This window comes from Mirounga angustirostris, unplaced genomic scaffold (assembly GCF_029215605.1).
Source record: "Mirounga angustirostris isolate CCGP_5_RB_7025 unplaced genomic scaffold, mMirAng1.0.hap1 SCAF_13, whole genome shotgun sequence".
NCBI lineage: Eukaryota > Metazoa > Chordata > Mammalia > Carnivora > Phocidae > Mirounga > Mirounga angustirostris.
This window is the reverse complement of record NW_026991721.1, coordinates 72558964-72574295: the sequence shown is the minus strand read 5'-3', so window position 1 is coordinate 72574295 and position 15332 is coordinate 72558964. Positions and strand designations below refer to the sequence as shown.

The 15332-nt window shown below is 36.9% G+C and overlaps 1 pseudogene; it reads left to right on the top strand.

The window, feature by feature from the left end:
* The first annotated feature begins 2842 nt into the window (after nucleotides 1-2842).
* LOC123856541 (splicing factor 45-like) lies at nucleotides 2843-7112 on the top strand (annotated as a pseudogene).
* Nucleotides 7113-15332: the final 8220 nt, after the last annotated feature.

The following is a 15332-nucleotide window of genomic DNA, read 5'->3' as shown; positions in this document are numbered from 1 at the left end:
GCAGAGGGAGCAGCAGGCAGAGGGAGAAGCAGGGAGCCCGATAAGGGACTCGATCCCAGAACTCTGGGATCATGATCTGATTCGAAGGCAGGCGCTTAACGACTGAGCCACCAGGCATCCCTGATCAAGCTGTTTTTAAACAACTCTTGTTTTCAAGCACTTTTGTATTCATGATCTATTTCAATCTATATCTAAGAACTAATTTTACAGATGAGAAAAATCAAATTCAGAAAAGTTTGATTTGAATAGCAAGTGGGGAAATCTAGAGATTTGGAGCAGGAGGTTGCTCTTGTTTGTTTTTGCAGTCATTAACAAATTGTGGCGTGTTGTTAATTTTATAAAGGCTAAATGCATTATTTTACAGAGGGTTATGGTTCTACAAACTTGTAACCAAATACAGGCAACCCCATCTGCCTCCATTTCACCACCGAAGCAACCTCTTTCACACCTCTGGCCTGGTAATTGAGTATTTACGACTGTATAGCAAAATGTTTATTTTGATGTGTTATGTTTTCAATCTTAGGTATCATATGTTGATTTCCTACTTTGAAAGATAAGGATTTAGTTCTCCTTCATTATCAGCCATCTAGCTGCTCAGAATGGGGAATTTGAGGGTCTAACTGCTTTATTTTTATTGTGGTAAAATACACATAAAATTTAACCATTTTTAAGCATACAGTCCAATAGCATTAAGTATACTCATACAGCCATTACCACTCTCCATTTCTACAACTTTTTCATTATCCCAAATAGAAACTCTGTACCCATTAAATAATAATTCCCAATTTCCCCCTCTCCTAACCCCTGATAACCTCTATTCTAGTTCCTGTCTCTATGAATTTGGCTACTTTAGGTACCTCATATAAGTGGAATCATACAGTATTTTACCTTTTGTGTCTGGCTTATTACACTTAGCATAATTTTTTTTTAAAGATTATTTATTTAAGAGAGAGAGAGTGGGGGGGAGGGGCAGAGGGAGAGAATCTTTCAAGCTGACTCCCCCTTGAGCATGGAGCTAGACATGGAGCTCCATCCCACAACCCATGAGATCATGACCTGAGCTGAAACCAAGAGCGGATGCCTAACAGACTGAGCCACCCAGGCACCTCACTTAGCATAATGTTTTTAAAGTTCATCTATGTCATAGCATATATAAGAACTGCATTCTTTTAAAGTTGAATAGTATTCCATTGTGTGGACATACCACATTTCCTTATTCATCTGTTGATGGATGTTTGAGTTGTTTCCACCTTTGCCGGTTTCCAATAATGCAACAATGAGCACTGACATACAAGTTACCTATTTGAGTTCCTGCTTTCAATTCTTTTGAGTACATACCTAAAAATGGAATTGCTGGATCATGTGGCAATTCCATGTTTAACTTTTAAAGGAACCATCAAACTTTTTCAAGTGTTTACACCATTTTACATTCCCAACAGCAATGTACAAGGGTTCCAGTTTCTCTATGTCCCTACCAACACTTGTTACTTTCCTTTTTTAAAAATAATAATAATAATAATAATAATAATAGCCAACTATCCTAGTTAGTATGAAGTGGTATCTCTTTGTGGTTTTGATTTGCATTTCTCCAATGACTGTGATGTTGAACATCTTTTCATATGCTTATAGGATATCTGTATATCTTCTTTGAAGAGATGTCTATTCAAGTATATTGCTTGTTGGATTATTTGTTGTTGAGTTGTAGGAGTTCTTTATATATTTTGAGTATTAATGTCTTATCAGATGTATGACTTGTAAATATTTCTCCTATTCCATGGGCTGCCTTTTCATTTTATTGATAATGCCCTTTGATTTCAATAAGTTTTAATTTTGATGTAGTCTCATTTATCTGTTTTTCCATTTAATGCTTTTGCTTTTGGTGTCACATCCAAGAAACCACTGCCAAATCCAATATCATGAAGATTTTTCCCCCTATATGCTTTCTTCTAAAAATTTTATAGTTTTAGCTCTTACATTTAAGTCTTTGACCATTTTGAGTTAATTTTTGTATCTCATTACAGTGTGATGTATGACTCTAACTTTATTTTTTTGCATGTGGATATCCAGTTTTCCCAGCACCATTTGTTGAAAAGACTGTTTTTTCCTCCACTGAATTGTGTTGACACCCCTGTCAAAAGTCAATGGCCCATAAATGTGAGGGTTTATTTCTGGATTCTCAATTTTATTCCATTGATCTATATGTCTATCCTTATGCCAGTACCACATGTCTTGATTAACAGTTTTCTAGTAAGTTTTGAAATCAGAATGTGTGAGGCCTCCAACTCTCTTCTTTTTTAAGACTGTTTTGGCTCTTCTGGGTTCCTTGCATTTCCATATGAATTTTCAGATCAGCTTATTGATTTTTGTAAAGAAGTTACCTGGAATTTTGAAAGAGATTGCACTGAATCCGTAGATCAATGTGGAGAATGTTATCATCTTAACAATAAGTGTTTTGACCCATGAACATAAGATGTCTTTCCATTTATTTAGTGCTTCTTTAATTTCTTTCAATAATGTTTTATAGTTCTCAGAGCAAAAGTTTTGCACTTTTGTTAAGTTTATTCCAAAGTATTTTATTCTTTTTGATAGTTTTGTACATAAAATTGTTTTTTAACTTAATTTTCAGTTTGCTCATTGGTCCTTTTAGAAATATAATTGATTTCTTGTATATTGATCTTATATTCTGGAGTGTTGCTGAACTCATTAGTCTTAATAGTTTTTTCAGTGAATTCCTTATGATTTTCTATATACAAGAGCATGTCATCTGCAAATAGTGATACTTTTACTTCTTTTCCAATCTGGATGCCTTTTATTTTATTTTCTGGCTAGAACCTCCGGTACAATGTTTAATAGAAGTGGTGAGAACAGACATCCTTGTCTTGACTTGATCTTAGATGGAAAGCATTCAGTCTTTCACCACTAAGTATGATGTTAGTTTTGGGTTTTTATAGATGTCATTTATCAGGTTGAAAAGTTCTCTTCTATTCCTAATCTGTTGAGTGCTTTTATCATGAAGGTTAGCAATATTTCTTTGTTTTGCTATTTTAGTGGTCACTTTAGTGATTACAGTATATGTCTTTAACTTTTCATGCGCTACCTTCAAGAGATAATATACCTCTTTATGTATAGTTTAAGAAACTTCCATTTCTCCCCTCAGCCATTATATAATTGTCGACATATATTTTACTTTTAGATGTTGTAAACTCTGTAAAAATTGTTATCATTGTTGTTTAAATAGTCAATTATCTTTATTTTATTTATTTATTTTTTAATTAATTTTTTTTTGAGAGAGAGAGAGAGAGAGAGAGAGAAACAGCATGAGAGGGGATAGGGTCAGAGGGAGAAGCAGGCTCCCTTCTGAGCCGGGAGCCCGATGTGGGACTCGATCCCAGGACTCCGGGATCATGACCTGAGCCGAAGGCAGTTGCTTAACCAACTGAGCCCCCCAGGTGCCCCAATTATCTTTATTTTAAAAGATTTTATTTAATAATTAGAGAGTGCGAGTCGGGAGAGGAGCAGGGGGAGAGGGAGAGAGAGAATATTAAGCAAACTCTGCACTGAGTGCGGAGCCCATTGCAGGGCTCAATCTCAGGCACCTGAGATCATGACCTGAGAAAATCAAGAGTCAGACACTTAACCAAATAGTCAATTATCTTTTTAAAATATTTATTTTATAAATTTGTATTATAACATTTACTTGTAAAACCAATCAATGAGACCATTTAGGGTATTTGGACAATCACAAACATTTGTAATTTACCACCTTAACCATTTTTAAGTATCTTTACATTGTTGTTTAACAGATCTCTAGAACTTTTTCATTATGCAAAACAGAAACTTTACACCCATTGAACACCAACTTCCTATTTCTCCTTTCCCCCAGCCCCTGGCAAGAACCATTCTACTTTCTGTTTCTATGAATTTGAATACTTTAGATATCTCATATGAGTAGAGTCATATAGTATTGGTCTTTTTGTGACTGGCTTATTTCATTTAGCATAATTTCAAGGTTCATCTCTATTGTAGCATGTGACAGCATTACCCTCTTTATAAAGGCTTAATAATTTTCTTTTTTTTTAAAGATTTATTTATTTGTTTGAGGAGGGGAGGGGCAGAGGAAGAGGGACAGAAATCTTGAAGTAGAATTCCTGCTGAGTGCAGAGTCCGATGCAGGGCTCCATCCCAGGACCCTGGGATCACAACCTGACCCGAAATCAAGAGTTGCACACTTAGCCTCCCGAGCCACCCAGGTGCCCCAGGCTTAATAATATTCTATTTTATGTATATGCTACATTTTATTTCTTTATATATATATACTACATTCATCTGTCAATGGACATTCATCACCTCTTTGCTGTTGTAAATATTGATGTAATGAACGTGGATGAGCAAATATCTCTATATGTTCTGGATATTAATTCCTTATCAGATATATGATTTGCAAATATTTTGTCCCATTCTACAGGTTTCCCTTCTACTTGAAACTCCTTCAGATTTCTATTATCTATCTTCTGTATATTGATTTTTCTTTCCTTATCCCTATACTGATTGTTCCATTTCTATTCAAAAATACATAAAATCCTTCCCTTGACCATACAAAATATCCCAAGCTTATATTATTCTACTTCTTTTCCTTTGTGGCCTATTTTCTTGACAATATAATTCACATTTGGTCTCCAGTTGCTTACCCAATTCACTTTTTTTATTTCCTATATTCTGTTTCCACTCTCACCACTATTGAATTTAGTCTCTTAAAGGTCTCCAAGTACCTCTCCAAGTCAAGCCATGCTTTCTCATGTCTCTTGACCTCTCTGATAGCATTTGACAATGTTTTATGCCCCATTTTTATTGACAGTCTCCTCTAGGTTTCCAAAACTGTCCATTTTCCTGGCTTTCTGGCTACTTCTCTCTCGTGGTCATGTCCCCATTGCTGTCACCATTCTTTTCAGAATTCCAAATTCATCAATGCAGACATTCATTCAAGTTCTCTCTTTGCTCTTTTCTCTCTTTTTGCTATTTTGTTCAATTCCAACACTTTAATTATCACCTTAAGATGCAGGGCCTTTTAAATATCTCCAGATTCGATCTTTATCCTGACTCCAATTCTGTATTTCTAACTGCTGGTTGAACAGCACAGTCATAAAACTTTGGAGCAGTGAGAAGCCTAGAGAACATTTAGTTCCACAGGACCCAAGGGATTTCCTGGAGACAGCGCAGGTGCTCCTTTATCCCAGGCAGCTCCACTTCTTTCTGCATTGTTCTTTCACTTCATATATGTTTATTGAATGATTCCTTAATGTCTTATAGACATTAAAAAGATAGTAAGAAGATATTATGAATAATTTGATGCTAGTAAATTTGACAACTTGGATGAGGCAGACAAATTACTTAAAAAACACAACTTGCCAAAATGGGCCCAGAAGAAATATAACCTTTATATAGAAGTAATTATAGAAACAGAACTATTAAAGATCTTGAGCTCAAATTGAAACCTGTCCCACAAAGAAAACCTAAAGTCTCACTACTGAATTCTTCCAAATATTTAAGAAAGATATAACACCAATCCTATCCAGCTCTTCCAGGAGTTAGAAAAAAAAAGTTAACGCTTCTCAGCTCACCTTTATACCAAAATCTGAAAGAACATTACCCAAAAAAGTAAAAATATAGGTCAATCTACCTCACGGAGATTGATTTAAATATTACATATTAGCAAAACAACCCAACATGTTAACAAAAAAAGTTAGCACATCATAATAAAGTGACTGTACTAGGAATGCAAGGTTGGTTTAACGTTTGAGAATCAACTGAAGAGCCAGAGAACAAAACAGAGTACAGTATTTGCCCCAGTAATCGACCTAAAGTGAAGCGGCTCATCAGGTGACCAGCAGATCATAGACACCCCCACCCACCCACATGTTGCAGCTGGCCTGAAGGATCCTGTTCCCAGTGGATTTTCTGTAGGAGAAGTTTTGATTCCTTTAGCTGATGAATATGATCCCGTGTTTCCTAATGATTATGAGAAAGTAGTGAAGCACCAAAGAGAGGAACAACAGAGACAGCGGGAGCTGGAAAGACAAAAAGAAATAGGAGAGAGAAAAGAGGCATAAGGACAGACCTGAAGCAATTGGTTTTTCTAGGCAACCAGATCCAGATTCTTTTTTTTTTTTTAATTTTTTAAAAAAGATTTTATTTATTTATTTGAGAGAGACAGAATGAGAGACAGAGAGCATGAGAGGGAGGAGGGTCAGAGGGAGAAGCAGACTTCCCACTGAGCAGGGAGCCCGATGCTGGACTAGATCCCAAGACTCCAGGATCATGACCTGAGCTGAAGGCCGTCGCTTAACCACCTGAGCCACCCAGGCATCCCCGATCCAGATTCTGATGAAGATGAAGATTACAAGCGAGAGAAGCGGAAAAGAAGTATGGGTGGAGCTGCCATTTCGCCACCCACTTATCTTGTAGAGAAAGACCAAGAGTTACCCTGAGATTTCCCTTAGGAAGAGGTTCAAGACCTCGCTCCCAGTCTTCCAAAGCTGCTATTCCTCCCCCAGTATACGAGGAACAAGACAGACCCAGATGTCCGAATGGACCTGGCAACTCCTTCCTTGACAACATGGCTGGCACCTAAAATCATGCAGAAGTAGGGCTTCCGGGAAGGCCATGGTCTTGGGAAATACGAGTGCGGGCTCTGCACAGCACTGTCAGTGGAGAAGACAAGCAAGCAAGGAGGCAAGATCATTATGGGTGATGCCACAGAGAAAGATGCATCCAAGAAGTCAGATTCAAATCCATTAACTGAAATACTTAAGTGTCCTACTAAAGTGGTCCTCCTAAGGACAGGGTTGGTGCAGGAGAGGCAGATGAAGACTTGGAAGTGGAAACCACGGATGAGTGTGAAAAATATGGCGAAATTGGAAAATGTGTGATGTTTTGAAATTCCTAGTGCCCCTGATGATGAAACAGTAGGAATATTTTTAGAATTTGAGAGGGTTGAATCAGCAATTAAAGCTATTGTTGATCTGAATGGGAGGTATTTTAGTGGGCCGGTGGTAGAAGCCTGTTTCCACAATTTGGATAAGTTCAGGGTCTTGGATTTGGCAGAACGAGTCTGATTTTAAGAACCAGAGCATGCGTCATCTCTGATGATCCTTAAATGAGCTGCAGGCTGAGCAGAGCCGGAAGGGGCGTCAGCGGCCTGGGGCAGTGCGGCAGAGATCCTTGAAAGGACTTCCGAGGTGTATGTTGATTGATCCCTTTTTTATTTTGTGGTTTTTTTCAATATATTATAAAAATCCTTTAAAAAAAAAATCTGTGTGCCTCTCTGGTTGTTTCTCTTTTTTTATTACCCCTTCTGAGTTGATTACATTTTTTGCTATGATTTCATGATGATTCTCAAGTGCTTCAGTGATACAGCATTTCTTGCACTAAAAAATCTAGAAAGTTTTGAGATATGGGGTTGTATTGTTATCCTTTGCTTTTCTTTCTGATTCATTTTAATAAAATGTGCAAGTTACTAAAGTGTGGCTTCATAAATTCTACAATAAAGCATCATCTTGGCAGTCTGCCAAAGGTGGAAATGTTTGCTTTCTCAAAAAAAAAAAAAGAAAGAAAGAAAAAGGAAGAAATTAAACTGTTATTTTTTGTCAACATGATTTACATACAGAAAATTCAAATGAATGTACAGATAAACTATTAGAATAATTCTATTAAGGTCACTGGACACAGTCAATAAGGAAAAGTAAATTTATTTATTTATTTATTTTTAAAGATTTTATTTATTTATTTGCCAGAGAGAGAGAGAGGGAGAGAGAGCACAAGCAGGGGGAGTGGCAGGCAGAGGGAGAGGGAGAAGCAGACTCCCCGCTGAGCAGGGAGCCCAATGTGGGACTCAATCCCAGGACCCTGGGATCATGACCTGAGCCGAAGGCAGACACTTAACCGACTGAGCCAGCCAGGCATCCCAAGGAAAAATAAATTTAAAAAATAAATTTATACACAGCAACAAATAAATACTATGATAAGCAAAATAAGTCAGTCAGAGAAAAACAAATATATGGAATTTGGTGGAATTTAAGAAATAAAACAGATGAACGTAGGGGAAGGGAAGGAAAAATAAAATAAATAAATAAATAAAATAAGACAAAAACAGAGAGAGAGGCAAACCATAAGAGACTCTTAAATATGGAGAACAAACTGAGGCTTGCTGGAGGGGAGGTGGGTTGGGGTATGGGCTAAATGGGTGATGGGCATTAAGGAGAACACTTGTTAGGATGAGCACTGGGTGTTATATGTAAGGGATGAGCCACTAAATTCTACTCCTGAAACCAATACTGCACTATGTGTTAACTAACTTGAATTTAAAAATAAGTAAATAAATAAATTATATTCAAGAATTGGGGGGGTGATGGCTGAAATATATGATGGGGATTAAAGAGTACACTCATGATGAGCACTGCTTAATGTATAGAGTTCTTGAATCACTATATTGTTACACCTGAAATTAATATAATACTGTGTGTTAACTATACTGGAATTAAAATTTTTTTAAAAAACTTTATAAAAATAAATTAAAAGGATTTATAATACAATATTATAATCATGTTAATTTTCCTCAAACTGATCTGTAATGTAACTCCAATCTAAATCTCAATTGTTTTAAAATAGAGACTTACAAAGACATTCTCATATTGAAATGTACATGCAAAGGGCCAAGAATGGCAAAAACAACCTTGAAGAATAAAAACAAAGTTGAAACAGGGCACCTGGGTGGCTCAGTTGGTTGGGCAACTGCCTTCGGCTCAGGTCATGATCCTGGAGTCTTGGGATTGAGTCCCACATCGGGTTCCTTGCTTGGCAGGGAGTCTGCTTCTCCCTCTGACCCTGCCCCCTCTCATGTGCTCTCTCTCTCATTCTCTCTCTCTCAAATAAATAAATCTTAAAACAAAACAAAACAAAACAAAAAAACAAAGTTGAAACATTTGCACTACCAGATAGCAAAGCTTACTATCAAGCTACAGTATTAAAACTGTGGTACTGAAGGACAGATAGATCAATAGAACAAAATAGAGTCTAGAAACAGCTCCAATCATATATGGTCACCAGGTATATGACAAAATATATATAGCTATCTAAACAACAACAACAAACAAGGTGACAGTAAAAAGGATTGGGAGGATATGGAGCAACTGGAACTCTAATTCCTTGCTCCTCAGAGTGAAAATTGGTACAACCCCTTTGGAAAATAGTTTTGGCAATTTTTATTAAAGCTGAATATAAATATACTCTATTGCCTGGCAGTCCTAACGCTAGGATACAAGTATACAAAAACGTATACTGTGTACACCCAAACCATATCCTAGAATGTTGATGCCAGCACCATTCGTAAAAACTCCAAACTGGAAACATTTCAAAGGCCCTTCAAAAGACAACAAAAAATACATTATTGTAGTTCATATAAAGAACACTCCATAGCAATGAAAAGGGGAAAACCCCTGGTACATACAAAAATATGAATGAATCTCACAGATGTAAGGTTGAGTGCATGAAGCAAACACAAAAATATTACAATAAACAGTTCTTTTTATGTAGACAAAATGAAATGATGGTGATAGAATTTAGGGTGATGGTTACCTTGGAAGGAGCTCAGAAAGATCACAAAGTAGACTTTTGGGGTGCTGGTTACATGGGTATGTTCACTTTGGAGAATTCACCAAGATTTCTGAACTTTCCTCTGTTTTCTATACAGCTACAGAGTTATACAAAAATGAAGCATATTTTAGTTAGAAAAAAATTAGTCTGGAAATATTTTTATTCTTAAAAAAGCAATGTGGTGCACTTTGATCACATGATAAAGAATTATGCAATTACTGGTTTCTTTTCTTTTTTGTTTCCAATATCAAAAATCTTGGGGATAATTGTCAATTGTAGTGACCATATTAATTTAGGTGGTTTATTTCCGTCTTCCTCCTAAATGGCTTTTGATTTTCTATTTCTTCTTATTATATATGTGTGTTTTTAATTATGTACCACCTCAAATCTTCTCGGGAATCAATTTCTGATGAAAATAAGTATAATACATACCATTCTATCTAGAAATTGTGGTTACCATTTTTCTTTACTTTTTTTAATTCCAAAAAACTAAAAATGAACAACCAAACCAGGATGCTTATACTTTTTTCAATTAAATGTAAAAGACCAACATGTCCACTAGATGGAGGCAAACCCCAAGAAATATTTAACATTTTTCTTGTAAAAAGTTAAATATTATAGTTAATGTAAAAACATACAGTCTTTAGCAAAGAAATAAAAACTTAATATATTACCAGAGTTAATATATTGCTTTGTATTACTTAATGGTATATTAGTAAAAACTAGATGGATTAAGTTTCACATTCAGTATTTAATTTTACAGATTTTAAAGATTTTATTTATTTATTTGAGAGAGAGAATGAGAGAGAGCACAGGAGAGAGGGGAGGGTCAGAGGGAGAAGCAGACTCCCTGCCGAGCAGGAAGCCCGATGCGGGACTCGATCCAGGGACTCCAGGATCATGACCTGAGCCGAAGGCAGTCGCTTAACCAACTGAGCCACCCAGGCGCCCTAATTTTACAGATTTTAAACATATCCCCAGAAGTCCCCTCAGTCTGTCTTCTGCTTAGTAAACAGGGCAATTGAATAAAGCAATGGATGTTTAATGCTATTGTTTTTTCTTCAGAGAAGTAGATGCTGTAACCATTTTGGTTTCCTATTCTAGATTCTAACAGTCCTCATCTAAATTATTTAAAAAGCCAGCAAAGTCCTTCTTTTAGTAACTAAGCCATCTTTTCAAATTTGTTGAATGCTGTCAAATGGACTAATTTTAGGGGAATTGTTTTGTTTCCTATGCTATCATTTAATGGAGAAAATATTCCTTCCTGTTATAAAGGGCTTTTTGCTTGGGACTGTAAAATTCCAATGAATTGGTGAAGTCTTCTCCTCCTCCTCCTCCTCCTCCTCCTTCTTTCTTCTTCCCCTCCCCCTCTTCCTCCTTCCCCTCCTCCTCTTCCTTCTTCCCCTCCTTCTCCTCCTTCTCCTCCCCCTCCTCCTCCTCCCTCCTCCTCCTTCCCCTCCTTCTCTCTTCCCTCTTCTCTCTTCTCCTTCTCCTCCTTCTCCTCCTCCTCCTCCTCCTCCTTCTCCTCCTCCTCCTCCTCCTTCTTCTTCTTCTTCTTCTTCTCCGACTCACAGGACTCTGCAGCATCCAGAAAGTTATACCCCTAGAATTCAGTGAAGAGGTTTTCAGATGCCCCTTGCTTGCTATGGAAAATAACACAAGGATGAAACTAGTCATCTCTAGATACCTACTTTTAAAAATCAACTTTATTAAAGTATAACTTATGTACAAAAACCTACATTCCATTTAAAGAATACAACTCAACGACTTGGGCAGTTGTATACATCTGCAAAACTACCACCACAAACAAGATATAGAACATTTCCATCTCCTCTGAAAGACTCTTCTTGCCCTTTTGCAATCCAACTTTTGTCCCTGTTGTCAGGCAACCACTGCTCTGCTGTCTATAAATGAGTTAATTTTTCCCCCAAATGGATATTCAGTTGGAACACAGCACTATTTCTTTAAGAGAATTTCCTACTGCAACCCTTGGCAACTTTGTCAAAAATTAATTGACCATTTATATCTGGATCTGTTCCCAGATTCTCTTGTTTCCTATTGATCTACGTGTCTATCCAATACCGCACTGTCTTAATACTGCCAGTTCATAGTTAGTTTTGAAATCAGGTTGTATAAATCCCCCAGCTTTGTTGTTCTTTTTAAAAATTGCTCTGGCTCTTATGACTTAGGAATTGCTTAATGTTTTATGCCATAAAATGCAATTTGCTCCTAATAAGGGTAATTTTTATGTCCCCAAACACTACTGTAAATAAGCTAATAAAATAATTTGAAAGAAAATGGAATTTTTGTTGTGATTATTTATCAGACTAATTGGTGGTACATGGATATTAAGATTCAAGGACACCACAGATGAAAAGCTGTATTTGAATGTGAGCTTTCTGGAAACATAGTTCATGACAATGGGTCATTTACTTAACCTCTGTAAGCCCAAGTGAAGAGACTTGTATGATGGCATCTCAAAGTTTATCATGGGGCTCACATGAGATAATGTTAGTGAGTGCCTACAGCAGAGACGGCACGCAGCAAGCACTCCATTGTTAGCTATTAATCTTATCACAGTGGTCTGGTGTATCACATCTTGGACATGTAAGAACTTTTATAAATAAGATCAGATGAGACTATGTCACTCATGCATTACATAAAAGATGACTGGGGGGTGCCTGGGTGGCTCAGTCGTTAAGCGCCTGCCTTCGGCTCAGGTCGTGATCCCAGGGTCCTGGGATCGAGCCCCGCATCGGGCTCCCTGCTCGGCGGGAAGCCTGCTTCTCCCTCTCCCACTCCCCCTGCTTGTGTTCCTGCTCTCACTATCTCTCTGTGTCAAATAAATAAAATCTTTAAAAAAAAAAAATGACTGGGAAAGGTTGATGATCAGATGTGAAATTTTTTTACATTGATTTTGATACATTTCATCTTGGAATTAATTTTTAAGGTGAAAGTAATTGCCAAAAAATTATACAATATTATTTTTATATTTAAGTACCAAACTAAAATTTTAGATCTGTAAAGACCTTAAGAAATTATCTGCTATTTTCTCAGCTGTTTACACTGGGAAGCTGCTAGCTCCTTCCTCATTTCATTCTTCTCTGACAGAAGGTGTTGGCTTTTCTTATCCCTTCTAAAAGTAAAAAGCCTGTGTATCAACCTAAGAGCATTTTATCCAGCAATGCAATAAAAAATTTACAGTTGTAATAGTGCAACCTATTAAAAATCAGGATTTGATTATTATACCCACTAATACCCAGAAGTTAGAATTTCCCTAAAAATAAACTCATCTGAACTAAGGAGTAAGTTTCCTAGAAGCCAAAGTTGGGAGTAGGAAGTGGGCTGTTTTTACCAATGATACTCAGTATTGAAGAGTTTTCTTTTTCTTATTGTATGTTTTATCCCAATTTTTGAATGTGTTCAAAGAATCTCATTAATAAAATACTAAAAATTTAAAATAGAATCAGTGATGATCTAATTTTTGAATGTATACTGATGAATATTTGGAATATAAAAAAATGTACATCAAATAAAATTTAATTACATGCTAAACAACTTTGAGGCTAGCCAAATTATGAAATCTTCTGCCTTACATACAGCAGGGAACATCTGGCAATGTCTGGACACATTTGTCACAACTGGTGACAGGGAGTGGAAGGCACTCTTGGCATCTACAAAGTCAAGGCCAAGAATGCTGCCTAACATCCTACAAGGCACGGGATGCTCCCCACAACAAAGAACTACTTGGCTCCAATGTCAATAATGTGAGGAACACTGACATACAACTATTGTATGTTGTATTGTGTCCAAGGGTGCAGACTAAAATGAAAAGAATGGATGAAGACCCTAATACCTTTTTCTCCCTTTTGATTCTTCTTATAGGCTTTGCATATCTTTAAATAAAAAAACATGCAAAAGCATGTGAAAGCAAATCTGAACTCTAGGGCTTTTTTCTGGTATGTGCCTTGAAGGATCTGACTTTTGCATCTGGTCTTAGTATGATTCTCACAACAGAGCTGTGTCTTAGTCCTAGGGTTTGTCCCTTCAATCAGGATACGTTTTCTTCGTGAATTATTAAATTGAGGTTTGAAAACACGGGATAGGCACCTGATTTTTTAAAGAAGGGCGGGTTCACTTTCTTGTGTGTGTTTTTTTTTTAAGATTTTATTTATTTATTTGAGAGAGAAAGCACGAGCAGGGGGGAGGGGAGAGGGAGAAGCAGATTCCCCGCTGAGCAGGGAGCCCAATGTAGGGCTCTATCCCAGAAACCTGGGATCATGACCTGAGCTGAAGGCAGATGCTTAACCGACTAAAACACCCAGGTGCCCCCCCTTTCTTTTTGATTCCTAAAAATTGCCTCTGTTTAAGTCATCTGTGTCTGAAAACGGGAACTCCAGTGACTGCTCAGGAGACAGTGCTCCTTATCAATTTGCATTAACTCTCCAGTGAAGTTTGCCTAATTTTCAAAGACTGTACATCTAATAGAGATGAAAGGCTGAGCATATGCGATGAAGAGAAGAAAAAAAATTAAGTGGCAGTTTGCTTTTAGATTTTGTATTTATTTCATTAAGCGGATTTTCTAGCCTACAAATCTTGCTCCTCTGAGATCCACTGGCAAATCTGGCCACATCATTAAATTCGTAATGATGGCTCTTAGATGTATCTGAGCATCGACTGGATAATCAGTGATGAACCAAATATGAGTGTTTTTATTCCATTTGCTCAACATTAGTAAGACTCATCCTGAAAGGGGGAAAAATTTGGTATGAATTTAAAGAGGAACTCATGTAATAGGCATTGAGGAGCTGTATACAGAACAAAAAATAAGCCACTCTCAGCTTCTCAGCCCTGGATACAGGAAACACATTTTCTCTCAGAAACTGATTTCCTCTCAGTCCTTGTAATTGCTAAAATCCTTTTGTTTTTTTTTCTTATTCCTTGGGCTTTTTCTTTTGGTTGGAGACCTCTGAAGCCTGAAAGGGACCTTTGAAAATGACATAAACAGTGTTTCCAGGAATGGAGGTGTTTGGATTTTTGTCCTAATAGATACCAATGAATAGAAATAAATGAATGCTTTTACACCCAATAGAATAAAGACTCTAAATCCCATCACTGTGGTAGTCTGTGGGTCAGAAAGCTCCCTGGAGAAGCATATTTAAGATTTAGAAAAGCAAAGCCAACTCATTTCACTGTGAGCCTGTGAATCATGATACACTCCTTCAACAATGACAAAGCACATTTCCTTAAGCATATAAGCTAATCAAAATTAAGCCCAGAGTTATGAAAAACAGATTAAAAAAAAAAGTCTTTGGACAAACTCTCCCAGATTAGAGAAAATTTTGTTTGCAAACTGAGTTTTTTGTTTTTTGGTTTTTTTTTTAAGCCTTCTTAAAGCAAACTGGAAGGTACAGGTAAGTAAAGAGTCAAAAGCATGATTAGTGAATGCCTTCTGTGGATAGGAAACACTAGTAAATACTAAGGAAAGTACAAAGGAAGCAAACAATACAAATTCTGCCCTCAGAGATAGAAGAGATTTTGCTTATACGTGGAGTTTGCTCCTCAGCTCTGGTTGAATGGCCTGAAACCAAGGGAGTAGTCACATCTCAGCTCCTTATCATAAATAAGGAGGCCTCTTTGGCCCCATACTTAAGTGGAAAGCTTACATAAACTCATGGATGCAA